The following is a 20,258-nucleotide window of genomic DNA, read 5'->3' on the forward strand; positions in this document are numbered from 1 at the left end:
AAAAGGTAGGAAATGCTGAATGTGAGAGCAGTGTGCTTTAGTTCTGTGGAAGGTCAGAGAAATAATATATGATTCTGAGCATCCGTGAAGCTTCTGTGGGGAGCAGTCAGTGAAATTTAGCTGAAGAGGAGAGGTGCATGAAAGGAGGAGCAGGAGAAGAGACTAGGATGGATGCCTGGGTCTGGTCATGTGAGAGTTGAATGCCAGCCTTGTGAATTCAGGCTTTCTCACCTCACTATACAAGTGTGGTTTACTAAATGAAGACAATATCTAGATGTTAATAAGAAGACTAGAAATCACCTTGTTTTTGCCTTTTTGGATTTCTTTCCAAGACTTTGTCGTAATAATTTGAGTATGTTGATAAGTGGGCTCTACTTTAGTGAAGGTAGGATCTGGCCTTAGGCAGACACAAGAGGACTAGACACTTGGAGGCTTGTTGCATGTGGTGTGAAGTTAATGCCCGGTGACACAGCCTGCATGGTCAGCCAGAAAAAGCGGTTTGGCTTAGGGCCATACTGGTACAGCAGCGATCTCAATGTCAGCTCTGATTCCAATTAAATCTTTGCAAAGACATTAGCAATTTGAGGGCCCTCCCCCCTTTTTTTATAACAGCTAAGTCTCTCCACAGGCACATTTATTAAATACAAACAGGGTGTGGTGTTTTTTTTTTGGGGGGGGGGTATATAATCCAAGGGAAATGAGTGTATCTATTTTTGTCACTACTACAGTTTGTTTTAAAAATATAATGATCAGAGTCCAAAATGAAAGAACTGTCCCTCCCTCCCCTCCTTCCGTCTCCTACCTCTTCTGCCTTTCTCCCCTTCCTTCCCCTCCACCCTTGCTCCTTTGAATGGTGTTTTATCATCTATTTACCAAATTTTTTTTTATTGCCAACTAATTTCAGGCTCTCGGGAGACATAGGAAAGGAACTTCACATTTCCCATTCACTCATCTCGTAGCCAGCCATTCTCACTGCTGTTTTCTCTGTGCCTTTATTCATGTTGGATCCTCTGCTGGGGTCATCTTTGTTCTGCCATATTGTTGGAAGATTTGGCACATTGAAACTTCTATCACAAATACCAGATATTGATCTTTAAGTTGCTTATTTGTTCAGTCACAAACCGTTTGACTTGTTGGACATAGCCGGGGCTCTTCTTTATAAAGCTAGTTCTCTTTGTCAAATGATAGTTAAAAAGCTAACACATGGAAGCATGCAGCAGAGATAGAATCACAGGTGAATCAAACATATTTCTTGATTATCTAAATAATGTGGAATTTTTTTTAGGGTTGTGTATGGGAGGTGTATTTAACAATGAGACATGATTGTGGAACTCTAGGCAACTCTTTTTGATAAGCCTTTGATCTATTGGGTTGTACACTTATTGTATATAGTTGACTATCATATATGACAAAATGTGACAAGTTTTGTATACAGACATAATCAAGAATGCCTTGAGAAGTCAGTTAAGAGAAATGAATTTCACTCGGAGGGATATGAGGTAAATTTTATTGAACACATGGCATATTAGTGAGCAAAGACGAGAGCAGGATGTTCTATTTCATGTACATGGTACAGTGTATGAGCAAAGATATGCATGTATAGAGTATATTCACAGTCTCTAAAATGAATTACTAGTGGGTGGGAACGTACAGACAGAAGGAAGTACACACAGAAGACTTAAATAGGTGGGGCAAAAAAAACCCACACAATAGTTCTAAGATCGATGAACTTCATTTTTAGGCAGTAAAAGTTTTTAAACAAAGGAATAACAAGATCAGAGCTGTGTTTTAGTCAGATAACTTGGGAAATGGTGAGAAGAATGGGTCAAAGACAGTAACAGGGAACAGATTTATATGGGATACTGAAGAGGAGTAAAAGATTTTAAAATGTGATAATGATTGGGTAGACACTGTATCCACTTCTCTATTTTCTCCAGGAGGTGCATTTAATTCTAGTACTTCCTCTTCCTTTTACTCTCCTCTCCCCAAGATAACAAAATAAAAATAAGCAACTTTTATTATTTTTTTAAAATCCAGGGTGGTTTTAGTTAGAAATGCTGAACAAGTTAGTGGGCAGACATAAATAAGCAAATAAGTTTTTGGTATAGATTGTCAACCTGTTACATCACTTCTTCACTAATTTTATCTTTATTTGATCACCATATAAAGTATTTCTTTGCTATTGGCATAAGAGTTTTTCGGACTTTATTCCCTCTTTTTTTCTTTTTTGAGCTACCTGTAATAGCTCTCCTCATTTTATAGGAGAGAAATGTAATTCACACTTATAAAGCTTCACCAGCAACAAGTTATGTAAATAATTTTATTGCATAGTTCCATAAAAACATATTTAGTGGTTCTTTTATGAAACAAATACTAGAGGCCTGATGTACGAAATTTGTGCAAGAGTAGGCCTTCCTTCCTCCAGCTGCCGGCACTGGCTTCCCTCTGGCACCTGGGACCTGGGCTTCCCTCCAGCCTCTGGCAGGCACCGGTTGGTGGCCTGGGCCTCCCTTTGTGGGGCGATCGTGGGGCGATAACTGGGCCCCCAACCAATTGCATCGCACCCACCTTGGCTGGCCTGGCGCCTGTGGGTGTCATAGCGTGGTTCTGGATGTTGCCCAGGTGGTCGTTGCGCTATTCTGCCGTTTGGTTGATTTGCATATTACGCTTTTATTATACAGGATAATTGTTAAGGGGAGAGTTGAGAGTTACTAGTACACTGAAATTAAAGAAATAAACTTGATTTTTAAAATACTATTTTCTTTCTCTCCTGAACTTTCATGTAATTAAATAAATGAATATGTGTGTATAGGTATATGCATACATATGCATGAATGAAAACAAATGACTTTTAATACTAGATGTTGCCAAATTTGAGAACTATAGCGAAATGAGGTGCTGCTTTTAGTATGTGAAATGATGCATGATATCATGGCTTTAGAAACAGACTATTCTTTACATTTGTAGTAGGAAAAGAAAAAGCTGTTTTTGATAACTTTTTGATTCACTACCATTTCATTTTTGTCAAAACCTGGCTATATTGTGTTGCATTAGCCACTCTTTTTTCTATAGTACAAGCTTTCAAAATAAGCACAGAGTTTGCATAGTAAATAGTTGTTGAATATTAGTTAAATGGATATATGTCTTATTGTCTCTGATAGCATGGATCCAGGGTGTATTATTTTTCTTATTTCTCTAGAAATACCTTCTTGCACATAGTAGGCACACCATAAATATTTGAGAGAATGTTGTCTTTGTTGTAATTGGCAAATATTTGGTACTTTTTGTGTATACTTTTAGACTATGGCCACTCTTCATGAGTTGGTGCTATTTAAAGTAATTTTTATCAAAATTTAAAGTAATTTTCTTGCAGGCATTTTAAAAACTTTTCTTGTCACAAATAGGAAAGAGTTCATTTTTTTCTTATTTGTTGAATTGTTTAGCTATTGCAGAGAATCTGGAACCTGCTGTTAAAACTTGTTACTATTGTGTTGGGAATTTAAAAAATTTTCCCTCAACAATTGATAAAGTATTCTAAGCAGTTACTTAGGAACTACTATGTGCTATTTACTCTGAAAACCAAGTAGCAGCAGGAGAGAACATAGAAGAATCTCAGCACTGGAAGGGAACTCAAAAGGTGAGCTAGGCCAAGCATCCAGCTGCCTTGGGACTCAGCTCCAGAAAATCCACCTTAAGTTGTTTTTCAGCCTGTGGTAAGGAAATCTTTGTATGCATACCATGGTGTCCCTTTCTTAAAGGATACTTAGTGATTAAGTGTCAGGAGTCCTTCTATCAGACAGGTATTAATTTGTTGATCTATACATGAGGTTGATAAACCAATTTTATTTAAATGACCATAGGAAGATAATGGGATCATAATATGAAGTTAGTGTACTGACAACAGAGTGCTCTGCCATGCTGTGTTGTTAGACACAGATTCATGTAATGACCTTCATTAGTGTTATGGGATGAATTAAGTGGGGCAACTACATGGCAGAAACACTACAGTGATGCCGTGAAGTGCAGTTTGAAGTGGTATAGCATAGCTGTAGACTATTAGATAGCAAATAATTAAATATCTGAGATTTATTAGCATGCCACAGGCTAACTGCTTATGTGCGCAGACTATCAGAATCTTTTATGGAACATTTACTCTCACTGTTTTAGGTACCTTTAGATATTATCTCAGTTAATCCTTAAATGTCTCCCCATGAAATAGTTGGAGCTTTAAAGATGATTCATTTGTAGTGGCTGCTCATAGTGAATTCATAGTAAAAAGTACAGCTGGTGAGTTAGCTATATATATAAAAGCCTAAGCGACCAAACGACTGGTCCATCAGTCTCTATGACGTGCACTGACCACCAGGGGACAGACGCTCAATGTACAGGATCGGACTCCCTGCTGTCTGGATCGGGCCTGCGGGGATCGGGCCGAAACCGACTATCCGACATTCCTGGCTTGTGAGAGGGCACAGTCCAGGCGAGGGACCCAACCAGTGCAGGAATCCATGCACTGGGCCTCCAGTTAGTTATATTAGCCAAATTGATTAACCATTAACATGGAGAATATATATTGAGAATGCTTTGAGCAAAAATTCTATGTTTTGGGGTAAGTTCTCTCATTAAAAGATTTTTGTGTGTGTTTGTGTGTGAAAATAGATTTTGGTTAAATATCCTCAAATCAATCTCAGTGTTGGAAACATGAAGAATTTCAGAAATTACTCTCAGTGTTGGATGTTGGGAGCTGATGGCTGGAGACAGGGTTTTTCAGGAATACCTGAGCACCAACTTTTCTTTCTCACCCTAGGTGAGGATGTGGCCTTGTTGATGCTGAGTTAGACTTAAGAAATAGGAATGTTTACTGTCAGACATTAATTTAAATGAATCATGGTGTGAGTACTTTATAAATGGTGAGTTAAACATTTGGGACAGTGGAATAGCAAGAATTTCTCATCTTAGTCAGGACCCTTTCTTGTGTGTGGCATATGGAACCCAGGGGAGAAGAAAAAGGCAAGCAAAGATACACTGCATGTGTGCCTATTCTGTGGCTCTGTGTAGCCACCTGGCTTTTATTAAGTTCTGTAGCACTGGCTAAATAATTGGGAATTTGAAGGAGGTGTATGTATGTGTGTGGTCTCTTAGCTAATCCATAACCCGTTTTTATAAAGGTAAAAATTGCTATGATTTTCTTTGTGCTTGGAAATAGGTTTTGTATACTCATTTTACATTTTTTAGTATTTGTAACTTTAATATTTGTCCAACTTCTAATATGTTGTTTATGAACGCATCAGAGTTCAGAGACATGAAGAAAAGAAAGTATTCTCGGTTTCTCTTGCCTCTTCAAACCCCTGCAGTTTGCTTGTTTTTATAGCAATATATAGCAAGCATGGTGATTATATATCTCTAGCATAGACCACAAAATCAATTAATGCACAATTTAATTGAAACATTTTAGAAGAAAGGAGGTCTCAGATAAGAATGGAGGTGAGTGCCGAAACCGGTTTGGCTCAGTGGATAGAGCGTCGGCCTGCGGACTGAAGGGTCCCGGGTTCGATTCCGGTCAAGGGCATGTACCTTGGTTGCGGGCACATCCCCAGTGGGTGGTGTGCAGGAGGCAGCTGATCAATGTTTCTCTCTCATCGTTGTTTCTAGCTCTCTATCCCTCTCCCTTCCTCTCTGTAAAATATCAATAAAATATATTATAAAAAAAAAAAAAAAAAAGAATGGAGGTGAGTTAGCTCCAAATGGAAGTGTAAATTAAGGTACTATCAACTGTTATGGGCAAGATGGAAACCTAACTGGTGTATTTAACGTTTCTGTAAGAGAACAGAGTTTTGAGTTCCAAGTCAGTGATTTACAAATAATTTTGGAACACAACCCATTTGTAGTTGAGATCTATCTAAGCCAACTTTTAAAGAAGCAAGGGTATGCCTAAATTTCCATGGCTCTGGTGATCATTGCTTCTTTTTAGTTAATTTGTGACCAAGAAACAATATTGTATTGTATTTCATTTGTTATATGCATTAAATGTGGTATAATTTTCTGTATACATTGATGTGGCAAAGTAGCACATGGCCTCATTTAATTTGACACCAGAAGAGGAAGAAAAATACTCAGCGTTGGGTAAATTCTAAAATTTCTCTTGGTGTTCTCCCCCACTTCAAGAATAGAAACAGACAATACAGGCAAAACAGAAACAAGAACCTTTTCCAAGCAATTTTGTAACTTTTTTGGGGGGAACATGTACAAGTGTGCTATGTGAAAAAAAAAGCTCTTGCCACATTTTACAGTTAAGAAGTGACAGCTGCTCTAGCCTGGTGGCTTAGTTGGAGCATCGTCCATACACCAGAAAGGTTGCAGGTTTGAATCCTGGTCAGGGCACATACCTAGGTTGCGGGTTCCATCTGCCATTGGGTGCCAACAGGAGCCAACCAGTTGATTGTTTCTCTCTCCCTCCCTTTCTCCCTTCCTCCATCTTTAAAATCTATAAACATATCCTTGGTGAGACTTAAAAAAAAACAAGTCGTGTCAGTGATCAGAGATGGCTTTATCACATGTGTGTTTAGTTTAGATACTAAATCACTTTCTAGGAGGTTAATCATAATACTGACCATCCTGACAGAGGACATGTGAGAATTTTAGAGACATACTATATTTGGAAAGCTTCCTGAGGTTCTTTGGTATTTCCATCTTTTGCCCAAATGTTTCTTCTACAGTGTGTAAACAGTAAAGAAAATAAAATAAATTTGGGCATTTCATAATCAGTGGTTAGCTACTTATGTAGTTCAGAATTAAGCAATCAGCACCGATTATACAGTCATTTGGCGGAGAGCAAACCTGTAATTCTTTTTTACTCTGAAGCCAACAGAGCCTGAACTCACAAAGCTTGTCAGTAGATAAGATAAGATATAGGCAGTTTTGGTTGTACTTGCTTTATCTAAGCATAAGGAAGAGCTTGATTACTTGCAATTCTATTATGTAAAGACACTGTAAAAATAGTTCTAATTTAAAAAATATAATTCTAACATGATGATCAGTGTAACACATTTGACTTCAATTCACATTGCTTTAAAGTGTAGGTATTATAAAAGTATCACTTTATTTGTATACACACATACACACACACATGAATTGTGCATACTTGAACTTAAAAAAATCAAGAAATCACCAGTAGTCTTGAACTTTTAATGTAGTCTTTTATCTTGAGTAAGAAATAGCTATAAAACTATTGCTGTGTGCTTGTTTGATAATAGGAATCATTTACTGACAAATATTTAACTGCCACTACTTATCAGGCACTGGGAATAAAATAGTGAAGAAAAGATACTAAACTCTTAGTTGTTGTGGACTTTAATTTCTAGTAGGGGATAGGGGAGATAGTAAAGAAATAAACACATAAAATCAAGTATGTCAGATGTTGCTTAGAGTCATGGAGAAAAATGAAGCAAGGTGGCATTTGAGCAGAGACCTGAAGAAGATAGGGGGGAAACCATGTGGATGGATAATTTTCTGAAGAGCATATCAGGAAGAGAGAACAGCAAATGCAAAGGCCCTTGAGGTAGAGAGTGCTTGTTGACCTGATGGTGGACTATGTGGAATGGAGTGAGTGTGGGGAAGAGTATGGGTGAAGTTGGGGTAAGATATATGGGAGTCAGTTCACAAAGGGTGTTAAAGACAGAACTTTTCCCTGAGTTGGGAAGCATTGAAGGGTTCTGAGCAAAGGAATGAGGTGATATAACTTTTTTGAAGGCTCATCCTAGCTACTGTGTGGAGGGTAGACTGTGTTGGGAGTGGGAAGGAGTGGGGAAGGCCCAGAACCAGGGAAGCTGTTGTTATAGTGATCCAGGTAAAACCTGGTGGTGGTGGGAGTGGTGAGGATGGTAAGAAGTGGTCATATTATAGATATTATTTTGAAGGTAAGAGTTGGCAACTTGGATGTGTGGTATGTGAGATTGCAAGTATAAGGAAAAATTTGAATGTTTATAGGAATTGCCATAGCTTTTTGATAGTGCTCAGTTATTTTATTATAGAAATAATTTGAAAAATCTGGATTCAAAGGAATAGCTACTTTTATGTTTTGTTGTATTATCAATTCCTTTTGCACATTTTATTTTATTTTTATTATTTAAAAAATATATTTTATTGATTTTTACAGAGAGGAAGGGAGAGGGATAGAGAGTTAGAAACATCGATGGGAGAGAAACATTGATCAGCTGCCTCCTGCACGCCCCCTACTGGGGATGTGCCCGCAACCAAGGTACATGCCCTTGACCGGAATCGAACCTGGGACCCTTCAGTCTGCAGGCCTACGCTCTATCCACTGAGCCAAACTGCTTAGGGCTCCTTTTGCACATTTTATATGTGAGATTATTTGTGTAACTCCACTTATGTATCAGATTTCTATATATGTGTAGACAAAATCAAGTTCAGGATTATAATGCAGTGTACTGCTACTGCCACCTAATGTTTATAGCCATTCATTTATATAATTACAATAACTGGTTATGCATACCTTTAATATTGGTTTGAAACATTGTTAACAGGTTAATTAAGGCTTATTTAATTGCCTTCATATTAGGTTTCTGGTATGGATATTTAATATGGTAATTGAATTGTCTAGAAATAAGGTTGTAGATTGAAGATTACTTTTATTGGTATCTTGATCTCTGTATTGAATTTGGTTCAACAAATATTTATTTATTGTGCTCAATCCCTTCATCTCTCTGCCCTTATGGTTATGTTCTAATAGGTATGGGACAGGTTTTAAAAAAGTAAGCAAATAATGAAATACGTAGTAGTTTGAGATAACAAACAAGACAACAATACAGACCCCATGGATATGAAATTTAGAGTTGAACAAGGAAGGTGAACATTTAAAAAGTAATTTGATTAAAATGTGATGACTATCATTTTAGCCCCCTTTTTCTTTGCTGCATATGAATAACAGTAGTTAAAAACCTATCCAAAGTAAATTAAAATGTTGCAGGAATAGTGTTAGTAATATGATAGTTTCCAAGTCAGTGCTGAGTCGGATCTCTGCTATTGCAAGACATTTAACTTTAGCGATAGTCACTTGTTATTGAGGATTATGGTTTCAGACCAGTTTTAGTAATTACCTGCTCTTCCGGATTCTATTTTGTGATTAGACATGACTGTGATGGCTTGCTCTCTCAAACATGCCTTTCTCCACTTCCAAGATAGCAATATTTATGAGGGATGAAATGATTTTTGTTTATATGCACATATATCTGTAAGATTTGCTCATTTGTTAATGTGAAACTAGAGCTCTGAAGATGATGCTAGAAGAAATAAGAGCATTGTTAATAAATTCTGAAGATGGTTGTAACAGATACTTAATGAATGTTTAATGTGTCCCAGGGAATGTTGTGGGTACTGGGGATGTAGTCTTCAAACAAAGCAGGCCAATCTTTGCCTTCATTAAGCTTACATTCTAGTGGGGGAAGGAGTGAGGAGAGATAGGCAAATATGTAGTATGTCAGATGGTGGTAAGCGCTTGGAGGAAAATAAAGTAGGATAAGGAGGATAGAGCATGCTGAAAAATGGGAGTGAGTTTGCTTTTTATTTCATGCAGAGTTTTTTTTTATGGTATTTTTGTTCTTATCTGAATTATAAAAATTGTTTCAAAGGTCCTGTCTGCTTTGAAACTGGAACAATTCACACGCAGCTATTCATCTAGTAAATATTCAGCAAGCATATTATCTTGTGCTAAGTACTGGATGAAATAAAAGAAATAAAAGACATGTCTCTATCCTTAAGGAGCCTTAAATTAGATTGGGAATATATTAAGCAAAATAATGTTTTATGGTAATTGTAGAAGAGTCATTTATCATTTTTTTTAAAAAATTTTTTCTTGGAAAAAGGTAAGCATAACAAAACATTTTAGCTTTGACTTCAAATGATAAACTATTTCACTTACAAACTGGGACCCCCTTGGTGGGATAATAATACCACTGAAAAGCAGTATTTTCTATGGAGATTGTGATATCTTTCTTGGGGAGGGGGGAAAGAATCTGCATTATGATGCATTATTTCCTGCTCACTGTAATTTGGAAAACCTACCAAGTTATTATTAATCTTCATTGAATCACTATTTGCTTTATCTTTTAGTTTACTAGTACACAATCACTAAGATATTGGGCACTACATAGAGTCCCTTCAAAGTTTGAAATATTGGCATAGTTAACATTTGAGAAACATGCTTTATGATGCTCTTGATTCAAAAGGCCTTTGGTTAGCAGTGTGAAGGCTTGGCATATCATTCCATTTTCTGGGGGTTTTGTTTGTTTCGTGTGTGTGTGTGTGTGTGTGTGTGTGTGTGTGTGTGTGTGTGTGTTGTTTTTTATGAAAACTCAGTGTCTCATCTACAGTCCATCCTTTTCCTGATCCCTTTGTTATAACTAAGGTGGTAATCATTGTGGATTCAGAGAATCCAGAAATATTCTTCAGTGATATTATGGTTTTATGGTGTCTTTCATTAACCAAATGTGTTAATTGCTCTGAATTTCAGCATTTTCTTGTAAAATAGGCATTTAAATGTGGTTTGATTTGAAAACACAGCACTTTCTTTTTATTTTAGATACTAAAAAAATCCCAAGACAGAGATTTCAGTTATCTTAAAATACCTTGAACTGTAGTGCCTCAGAACTACATTGATTAAAAAAACCACAAAACAGAATTTTAAAAAATTCTACAGAATAAAGCTTTCACACCTTTCACTGCCAGTTTGTAACCTTTGCTTACAATTATCTGGTAGGTCACAGTATGGCAGATGTTTTTTTAAGGTATTATGACTTGACCAAGGTTTAGATACGTGTTAATTGAGCTTCCCCAGATTTATCCTGATGGCCACAAACACAATATCTGGTATGGAAAGATAGTAATATAATTCACCACCCACCTCACTGAGTCATAAAACTCTAGTGCTAGGTGAACCAGTAACAAGATGCTGTAGCTTTGGGAGCATTCCAGCTTAGCCTCTGCTTCTCTTGCAGAATAGAGCATTGAGAGAGAATTCCAGGGACCACCCAAGAGGTCTTTGGTTCTTTCACTTTCTTTATAGTCTTTTCCCTTCCAACCTTCCATGTTATTACCATCCCATTCTCTATCCTGTCCTCCAGTCTGTATCCCTAACAACATCAACAAACTCTGATATGTGTATATAAAATAACCCTTGAAAACCATGGAAATTATCATTGCTTCCTCTGGCTAAGCTGTAAATACCTAGAGAATGGGGACTATGTTTTATAAAATTTATTTTTGTGGAGCAATTAAACCTTTTAAGATTTTAACTATAAAATTTAAAGGCTAATTTTTCATTTTGTCAGTATGAAAGTATGGCAACCTATTTTAAGCTCTTATTATTTTTCAAGGTATAATACTATATCCTTTAGATAAAGAAGAGCTATATAAATTAGATTGTTCTTATTCTCCAAAAAATATAATCTAGATGGAGTCAGAATAGCATTGGGTGCAGTGTGTTGTTTCTCAGTCTTCAACATACATAATAAGAATATACTTGGGAAGCTTGTCAGTAAAATTTCAAGCCCATCTCCTTCATATTTTAATGTAATTTGGCATGCCTGAGAATTACTATCTAACTTTTATACCCCCTGTGATTCTTAAGAGTTTTCAAAGGCCCATGCTTTTATTAACACTAGTATTATAAAAAAATACCAGAGTTTTTTTTTTTTTTTTAATATCTAGCTCATTGGTTAGCTTTTAGGCCTTGAAAAATTACATAAAACTCGTAACCTCAATTTCTGTATCTGTAAAATGGAAATTGTTATGGAGAGTACATTTTGTACTTGGAACTTGAATCATCACTAGGTAAATGATAGCTGTTGCCATTGTCACCATCACACCACCATCACCATTGTCATCTCATCACCAGCCATCTTGGTGACAAGAACACACAAAATAGCTAACAATGTCAGCCAGCTTGCCTAGAAATGGTGGAGACAATATCTGGCAGTATGAGATTCTCAAAGGAATTTGGGCTCTAATGGTTTGGGGTACTCATTTACAGAGAGGGCACTCGAATTAGATAGTAAAGAGTGAACAAGATTTCCACAACTAAAGACAAAGTTGGAAGGTGAAGACTATTCCGTAAAATACAGAATTGTTTCAAAATAACTTACTTTTGGTTATTTACCTCAGTTATAGTCTGTTTATGGTAATATAAAGTAATTGACATAAGTCAGTTGGTATCTTAAGTTTACTAAGGAAAATAAAATGTTGATGAAAATGTACATATAATGTGTTAAAACTGTATTAAAGTCACCAATTTATATTCACCATTGTTAATGAAGACATTTTATTACATAAACACTAGAGGCCTGGTGCACGAATTTGTGCACAGGTGGGGTCTGGCTGGCCCACCCCGATGGGGCCTCATCTGGGGAGAGGGGCCATGGGCAGTTGGCTGGCCATCCCTGCCCCAGATGGGGGTCGGAGGGACTGATCAGGGGTGGGAAGGCCGATCTAGGCCTGGATCAGGCTGGTTGGCTGCTGCAGTGCACGTCATAGCCACCTGTCATTCTGGTTGTTCTGGTTGTTCTGGTCGTTCTGCCGTTCCGGTCGCTGGGCTTTTCTATGTATATAGTTAGATTTTAGAGACTTGGACACTACTAATTTGGAATAAATGCCTTATACTTATAACATAAATAATTATAGAACAAGCAATTTTGTAGGTGAAATGTAACTGTCAAAATGATATAAGCAATAAAAATGCAGATTTATAACATTGTATTTTATGCTATCCGATATTTACTTGAATGAAACTTTCTGCTCATAGCAAGAATTTGGTCCTGTCTGCTTTGAATCAGATTTAATTTTGCCCTGCCTCCTCTACTGTGGATGGTGTAATGACTCAGTTCTTCCACCATTTTCTCCTGTTTGAACTGCTGTAAAACTTTTCTTCGCACAGCTTACTGTAGCTTCATTTGGCCCTCATTTGGTGGGAATTTATCATATATATATACATATATGGGAATTTATCATATATGTACACACACACACACACACATACACACTAAGTCTGTGGGGGAAACACACTGAAATTTGCAGTGGCCTTCAGTTTTAAGGTCATTCTGATGAACCCAAATAAGCTTTAATTTAAAAAAAAAATATTTATTTTTGTGAAGATATAGGATGCAAGTATTGTGGATAGCTTAAGGATTTTCTAGAGACCCAATTTGAGGAACACTGAGTCTTTGCACTGATAGAAAGGAACCATAGCATTCACTCTGTTTCCTCATTTAACATCAAGAAGCACACTGCAGCCAAAGGGATCTTTGAAAAACTGCCCTACTTAAAGCATTACAGAGGCTTTCTTGTACAATGAAAATAATTTCTAAGTGATTCATCAAGGAAGGCATACGAAACTCTGCATCATCTAGCTTTAGCCATCTGATTGACTTACCTCATACCTCCATGTCCCTTCCTGCTTTAAGGACTGTATTTGCTCTTCTCCCTTTTTGGTCAGCTTTTCTCTCATGTCCTCCTGAGCCTCGCTGTTGGATAGCATTAGGTCTCAGAACAAATGCTACCGCCTTGTAGCGGTCTTCTGTTATCACCTGCTATGCAACACACCACCCCGCTCTTGGTGGCTTAAATGATAACCATTTTTTAAAATATATTTTTATTGATTTTAGAGAATAAGCGAGGGAGAGATAGAAACATCAATGACGAAAGAGAATCATTGATTGGCTGCCTCCTGCACGCCCCCTACTAAGGATCGAGCCCTAAACCCCAGGCATGTGCCCTTGACCGGAATCCAACCTACGCTCTATCCACTGAGCCAAACCGGCTAGGGCAGTGGTCGGCAAACTCATTAGTCAACATAGCCAAATATCAATAATACAACAATTGAAATTTCTTTTGAGAGCCAAATTTTTTAAACTTCTTCTAATGCCACTTCTTCAAAACAGACTCGCCCAGGCCGTGGTATTTTGTGGAAGAGCCACACTCAAGGGGCCAAAGAGCCGCATGTGGCTCACGAGCCGCAGTGTGCCGACCCCGGGGCTAGGGTGATAACCATTTTTTTTTTTTTTTAATGCTTACTGATATTGTTTGTCTCTGCACCATGATTTCTGAAGCCTCAGCTGGGGGAACTAGAACAATTGAATGGCTGAGTACTAGACTCACCTGGAAGCTTCTTTACTAATCTGACTTCAGGACTCAGATGGCCCAAGGGCTGGGCTCAGCTGGGACTGCTGATTGGAGTCCCTGTAAGTAGACTTTCTATGTTGTTTGGGCTTCCTTTCAGCATAGTGGCCTCAGGGTAGTCAGACTCAATGAATCAGGACTTCTAGAGCAGGTGTACCAGTGAACATAGTGGAAACTGCATGATTGTATTTTATCTCCCTTAGAGATCACATGACTTCACTTTCACCCTACTCATTGGTTGAAACAAACAGACACTATCTCTCAATGGGAGGAGTGCCAAAAAATTTAGGGTCATGTTTTAAAACTCTCATTATTATGTTATATAAAGTAACATCACAATTCTGCCTCCATTGACCGTCAAGCAATAGTTTTATTAACTTCATAGCATCTACCATGGATTGGAATAATTTTATAAAATAAAATTGTTTTCTATCTGCCCCTCAATTGAAATGCAAGTTTTATGAAAATAGGGACCTCTTTCCTTCACTGCTAAATTTTTAGCTCTAGAGTAGTTCCTAGCTCAGTGGCTGGCAAACTGCAGCTCGCGAGCCACTGTTTGCCGCTCTGTTGACTGATGAGTTTGCCGACCACTGGGATAGGAGCTTAATCACAAGGAACAACAACAGCCTGTAGTTATTGGAATCGAGAGTCTCAGTGGTCAGCAAACTCATTAGTCAACAGAGCCGCAGTTTGCCGACCACTGGCCTAGCTCATCATAGACACTCAAGCAGGATGAATAAATACTATGTGAATTAAAGCCACATAACCAGTTTGTATTAGAGCAGAGACCATCCGAGTAGCCTTTCTGTTATATTTCTCATAAAATTTCCTATATTGATATGTATGTTGTAAATTATAAATTTCATTTCACTGAATCTCTTTATCTTTGTTTATATTGTGCTTAGTAATGAAATCATATAACTTTAAAATTCAGTCTTTTTTTACTGCTAATATACCACTTCTAACTTAATGGTTTATCACCCAAAGATGAATCATTCAGATTGTGTTACAGCAAAATTAGTGTGAAGTAGTATAATGGTTTTGTTTTGTGAATGAGGTACTGAGTCTGTTCTATCTGGGACAGTGGTGGTACTGTATGAGTTCCTTAGTTGCAAAAAACAGCTTTTTTATCATGCCCATAGACTTGGGGGGGGTGGGGGGGCGTCAGAACTTCAGGCATAGCAGCAAGAGGGACTACCAGTTTGTGCTCCAGGAGTCTAGGGGCTCCCCTGGAAAGACTCCACACCTGGGAGGGACTCTGTGGGTAGGACTGATCTCCTTGGGAGCTGGTCGTTTTACTCCCATAGCTGGTAGTTGATGCTGGCTGTTGGCTGGGACCTCAGCTGAGACAGTTGACCAGAACAACCACATGGGGCCGCTCCGGCTCAGTGGTTGGATTCCAAAAATGAGTCTTCCAAGAGGCAGGATGTGGAGACACCGTCACTTTGGCCAAATTTTGTTTGTTGAGGCAGTTCCAAAGAGCCACCTGGATTCAGGGGTGGGAACATAGACCCTACCACTTGAGAGGAGACTGACAATACTACAATGTAAAAAGATCACGTAAGATAAGATATGTTGTGACAGCCGTCTATGCAAAGTAGGCTGTGTTGGTCTCCAAAAAGGCGCCTGTGTCACCGGTAGGCAGAGATGAGTCATGTGGGCCCACCATTTCCTCCTATCTATCTGCCCATCAACTCCCACAAGTGCCTCGGCGAGGAGATCCACAAGGACCTGCTAATGACCGGCGCATACAAGATCACCGACCAATCTGGGGGTGCTGGCGGTCTGCGCATCCACCTCAAGATCACAGATCTGTTTGGTCATATTCTGTACTCCAAGGAGGATGCAACCAAGGGGAAATTTGCCTGTACCACTGAACATTATGATATGTTCAAAGTGTGTTTTGAGAGCAAGGGAACAGGGCGGTTACCTGACCAACTCGTGATCCTAGACATGAAGCATGGAGTGGAGGCGAAAAATTATGAAGAGATGGCAAAAGTTGAGAAGCTCAAACCTTTAGAGGTGAGGCTACGATGCCTAGAAGACCTATCAGAATCTATCGTTAATTATTTTGCCTACATGAAGAAGTGAGAGGAGGAGATGCGCGATACCAGTGAATCAGCAAACACTCGGGTCCTATACTTCAGCATATTTTTCATGTTCCGTCTCATTGGACTAGCCTCTTGGCAGGTCTTCTGCCTTCGCCAGTTCTTCAAGGTTAAGAAGTTGACTGAGTAACAAGGACTACTCTCCTCCCACCTTGTATTTCAGCCTTCAGAACATCACTGGTTCTTGCCTGGCCTAAGGCATCCTATCAACAGCACCATGAAGGCACGTTGGAACTTTCTTGCCAGAACTGATGTCTCTTGGTGTGGGAGGACATGGGTTACCACCTACACCCAACAAGTCTTTGAGGGACTTCTTTTTAGCTTGATAGGATTTGGACTGGTTCTACCACAATAGCACTATTATTAGAGTCACCTATGACAAAAAAAAATAAATAAAATAAAAATAGGGGTTACCTAGATAATGCAAAGCCAGCATTTGTACTGGGTTTCCTCATGTGATCTGTTTGAACCATGTTTTCTTTTCTTTTTCCACTTGTTCACCAGCTTGGGCTTCCACTCTAGTTCCTTTACCAAGATTTGAATTACCACATGGAACTTGTTTCATTCTCATTATCCTCTTTGGATTTCTGTGTGAAAACACCCTTAGGTAGCTTCTGGAGGTGTCCTTTCTTAATTTTATGTCTCGTAAAAGGGTGATGGATATGACACCTCATAGAAATGAGCTTTGAACTACAGATAATTCTTTTAAAAAATGTTCATTGTAGAGAATTAAAACATTCATGCTCCTCCCCCCCCCCCCCCCCCCAAAAGACTGTGTCAAACTGGTGAGCTGTAAAGTTGAGAGCCTGTCTGTATCCAGAGGCCTCAAATTAGTCACTGTGATCCTGGAGCCCGTTAAGGCCAGTTTTTTGTTGTTGTTGTTTGTTTTAAAGTAGAGTTGTAGTATCAACTTGATCTACTAGTATAGCCATGCTGGTTCTAGCTCTTCTCCACACATAGGGAGTCCCAGATTGTTAGGAGCTCGTTTTTTTTTTTTTTTCCTCTTCTAGATTTTTATTTAAAATGAGAGAGGGGTGGGGGAGGGAAGGAGGAAGAGAGAGAAAGAGACATCAGTTTGTTGGTGCACATATTTATACATTCATTGGTTGATTCTTTCATGTGCCCTGACCCTGACCTGGGATGGAACCCACAATCTTGGCGTATCGGGATGACACTCTAACTGAGTGCCCGGCCAGGGCATCCTATTTATACTCTTATTTAGATTGAGCCTTTGCGTTAAGAGTCCTACAGGCAGGAGGAGAGGGGGAGGCTTAGATTTGGATTCCAGTTGTGGCAGTGCTGACAGAAAGGGTGAGTGTTGCAGGTTAAAGTGCTGTGTTTTATAGATGCACCTTGGGAATTTGGAAACAGGCTGCTCATGTAGTAAAATAGAGAAGTGTGGGAAGAAGAAGAAGAAAAACTGTAGGACCTACCAGCAGTCAGATCTAGTTTTGATCAGTTGTGATAATGGCCTCTACTAGTTGGAAATTTTGCCCCTTCACTTACGTTTCTTCTATCAAATTACCAAGGATTTGTCTGTTTATGCCTTTATCACTATTAGTAAACCAGATTTACTCATGGTTGTCCAGAATTTCTAGTTCTTATTTTTCCTAATTAGAGAATTGGTACTATGCAGCAGGTAATGTTGAATTCATTTCCCCCAGTTAGTGTCCTCCCCCCATCTTCTCACCCACCTTGTAGCTCAGGATTGGCAAGTAGTGAAATTGTAAAAGGAGCAGGCAGAAAGAAATGAACAGAAAGAGAACCTCATTTCCATGTACAAATAGCATACTTAATTTGATTATAAGACATTTACTCCAAGTGTTAATATTGTGTGGTATCCTAAAACAATATTTTAAAAGAGATTTTGTGCTTTACAGTAAGAATAGCATTACATTAGAGTTGTTGCAAAAATGACGAACTAATCCTCTTCCCAATAACTTGAGTAAATTTGGCAGGTTCCAGAGATGTGTAAGTAAAATAATATGGCCATACTTAACTTGGTGCTGATATTTCTAAAATGTGATTGCATTGGGATTTTGAATGTATACACATGCACACACACTTATATGTATATGCATAAATATGAAGATTTTAAAGAAAAACCAGAACCTAAAACCTGGAGTTTTATCTCTAAGCATCTGTTAAAATTGACAATTCAGTAAATCAGTGTCCAGCATAATGCAGTTTATTTGATGAGGATTTGTGAAGGAAGTATCACCAGTATAATTTGTACATAGTATTGTAGCAAAACTATGATTTTTTTTCTGTTTTGCAGAAAGAATTAAACACACTATGTTAATAGAAGCTGCCTTTCTAATTCAGAATCTTAAAATTATTTATTGATTAGTTGTGTGTTGTTTTTTTGTTGTTGTTTTTTTGAGAAAGAAGTGTTAATTTTTTTGTTCCACTTGTTGATGCATTTATTGGTTGATTCTTGTATGTGCCCTGACCAGAAATCGGACTTGCAATCTTGGCATATCAGGATGGACGATGCTCTAATCAACTCAGCTACCTGGCCAGGGCCCTCTTAATTCTGAATCTTTAGATGGCCTTTTCTCTTTTTAGTGATATGTGCTTCGCTGGTCCACATTCTATAGAAGGCGTTTGATTATTTTGTGTATAATTTTATTTTATTTTATTTTTTTAAATATATTTTATTGATTTTTTACAGAGAGGAAGGAAGAGGGATAGATAGTCAGAAACATCGATGAGAGAGAAACATCGATCAGCTGCCTCCTGCACACCTCCTACTGGGGATGTGCCCGCAACCAAGTTACATGCCCTTGACCGGAATCGAACCTGGGACCCTTCAGTCCGCAGGCTGACGCTCTATCCACTGAGCCAAACCGGTTTTGGCTATTTTGTGTATAATTTTCATAAGTAATCACACCCTTTACTTATATACTCTCTCTGTCCCCTCCAAAATAAACATTAGAATGGGAGGCATACAATTATAGATTCTCTTTTCCGATGGTTCACAACACGGGGTGTAAAAGGGGAATGGAGAATAAGGAGGATTTTGTCCCCCGTGGGACATTTGGCAGTGTTTGGATGCATTGTTGGTTGTCACTCCTCAGGGTAGGGTGTTGCTGGCATCTAATTGGTAGGCCAGAGATGCTGCTAGGTATCTTATAATACCCAAATCACTCCCTTACAACAAAGCATTATTTTGCTCAAAATGTCAATATTGCCCAACTTGTAAGACCTTAAAACCGAGCCCACAATTGATACTTTTTCTATGTACCTGGATATTTCTAGTTAAACTGGTCCTGAAACTCTTAATAAGACCTTTGAGCAGTATATATTTGTCATGTGTTTTAAGTGAAAAATGCCACTTTAAACATATTTGTTCTTTTCCTGTTCTTCTGTTCGGTTCTTAGCTTGCCCAGTTTTGTCTTTTTTTTTTTACAGTGGCATAGATACTTTCAGAGAGCTTACGTTGTACAATAATCCACATGTTCAGCACCCACAGAATTGTCAAAGGACTGCATGCAGCTACTTACTGAATGCCAGGATTGCCTGCATTGTCTGTTGTAGGACTTCTGTAGTCACTAAATTATCAGTCCCCATACAGTACATCACAGGAAGTTGGCAGATACAATGATCCATCTGTTATCACACCCATCAAGTGCATTGGCTCAGAGGGAAACGGCTGCAGATTGGAGCTCAGTGTGTGAGAGAAGTAGTAAGATTCCAAGATGCTTATCATTCTTTCCAGAAAGTCCTTTCTGGCCTTTTGGTGAGATTGACTTGCTCATTTCTAAAACTGGCTTTCAGTTTAGCTATTTTTACGTTTTTATTAATATTTTCAGAAAAACTAGACGTATTATCAAAGATACTTATTTTTCTGAGAATGAGGTTTCAGAATATCATTTCCCCTCCTCCCCAGGGATATTCTTGGTCAGATTGTCATAGAAATGAGCAGTGGAAAATTGAAACTGCACAATCTGGGGAGTTTTA

The 20,258-nt window shown here is 38.4% G+C and overlaps 1 protein-coding gene and 1 pseudogene across 2 annotated transcripts in view; both read left to right on the plus strand.

The window, feature by feature from the left end:
* MED13L (mediator complex subunit 13L) overlaps window positions 1-20,258 on the plus strand; it is a 273,439-nt gene that overhangs the window by 101,681 nt on the left and 151,500 nt on the right. The window lies entirely within an intron of this gene.
* LOC308238181 (transmembrane emp24 domain-containing protein 10-like) lies at window positions 15,835-16,425 on the plus strand (annotated as a pseudogene). Its single transcript has one exon. The product of its transcript is annotated as a transmembrane emp24 domain-containing protein 10-like (transcript).

This window comes from Plecotus auritus (genome assembly GCF_963455305.1).
Source record: "Plecotus auritus genome assembly, chromosome: 13".
In the NCBI taxonomy this organism is placed as follows: Eukaryota; Metazoa; Chordata; class Mammalia; order Chiroptera; family Vespertilionidae; genus Plecotus; species Plecotus auritus.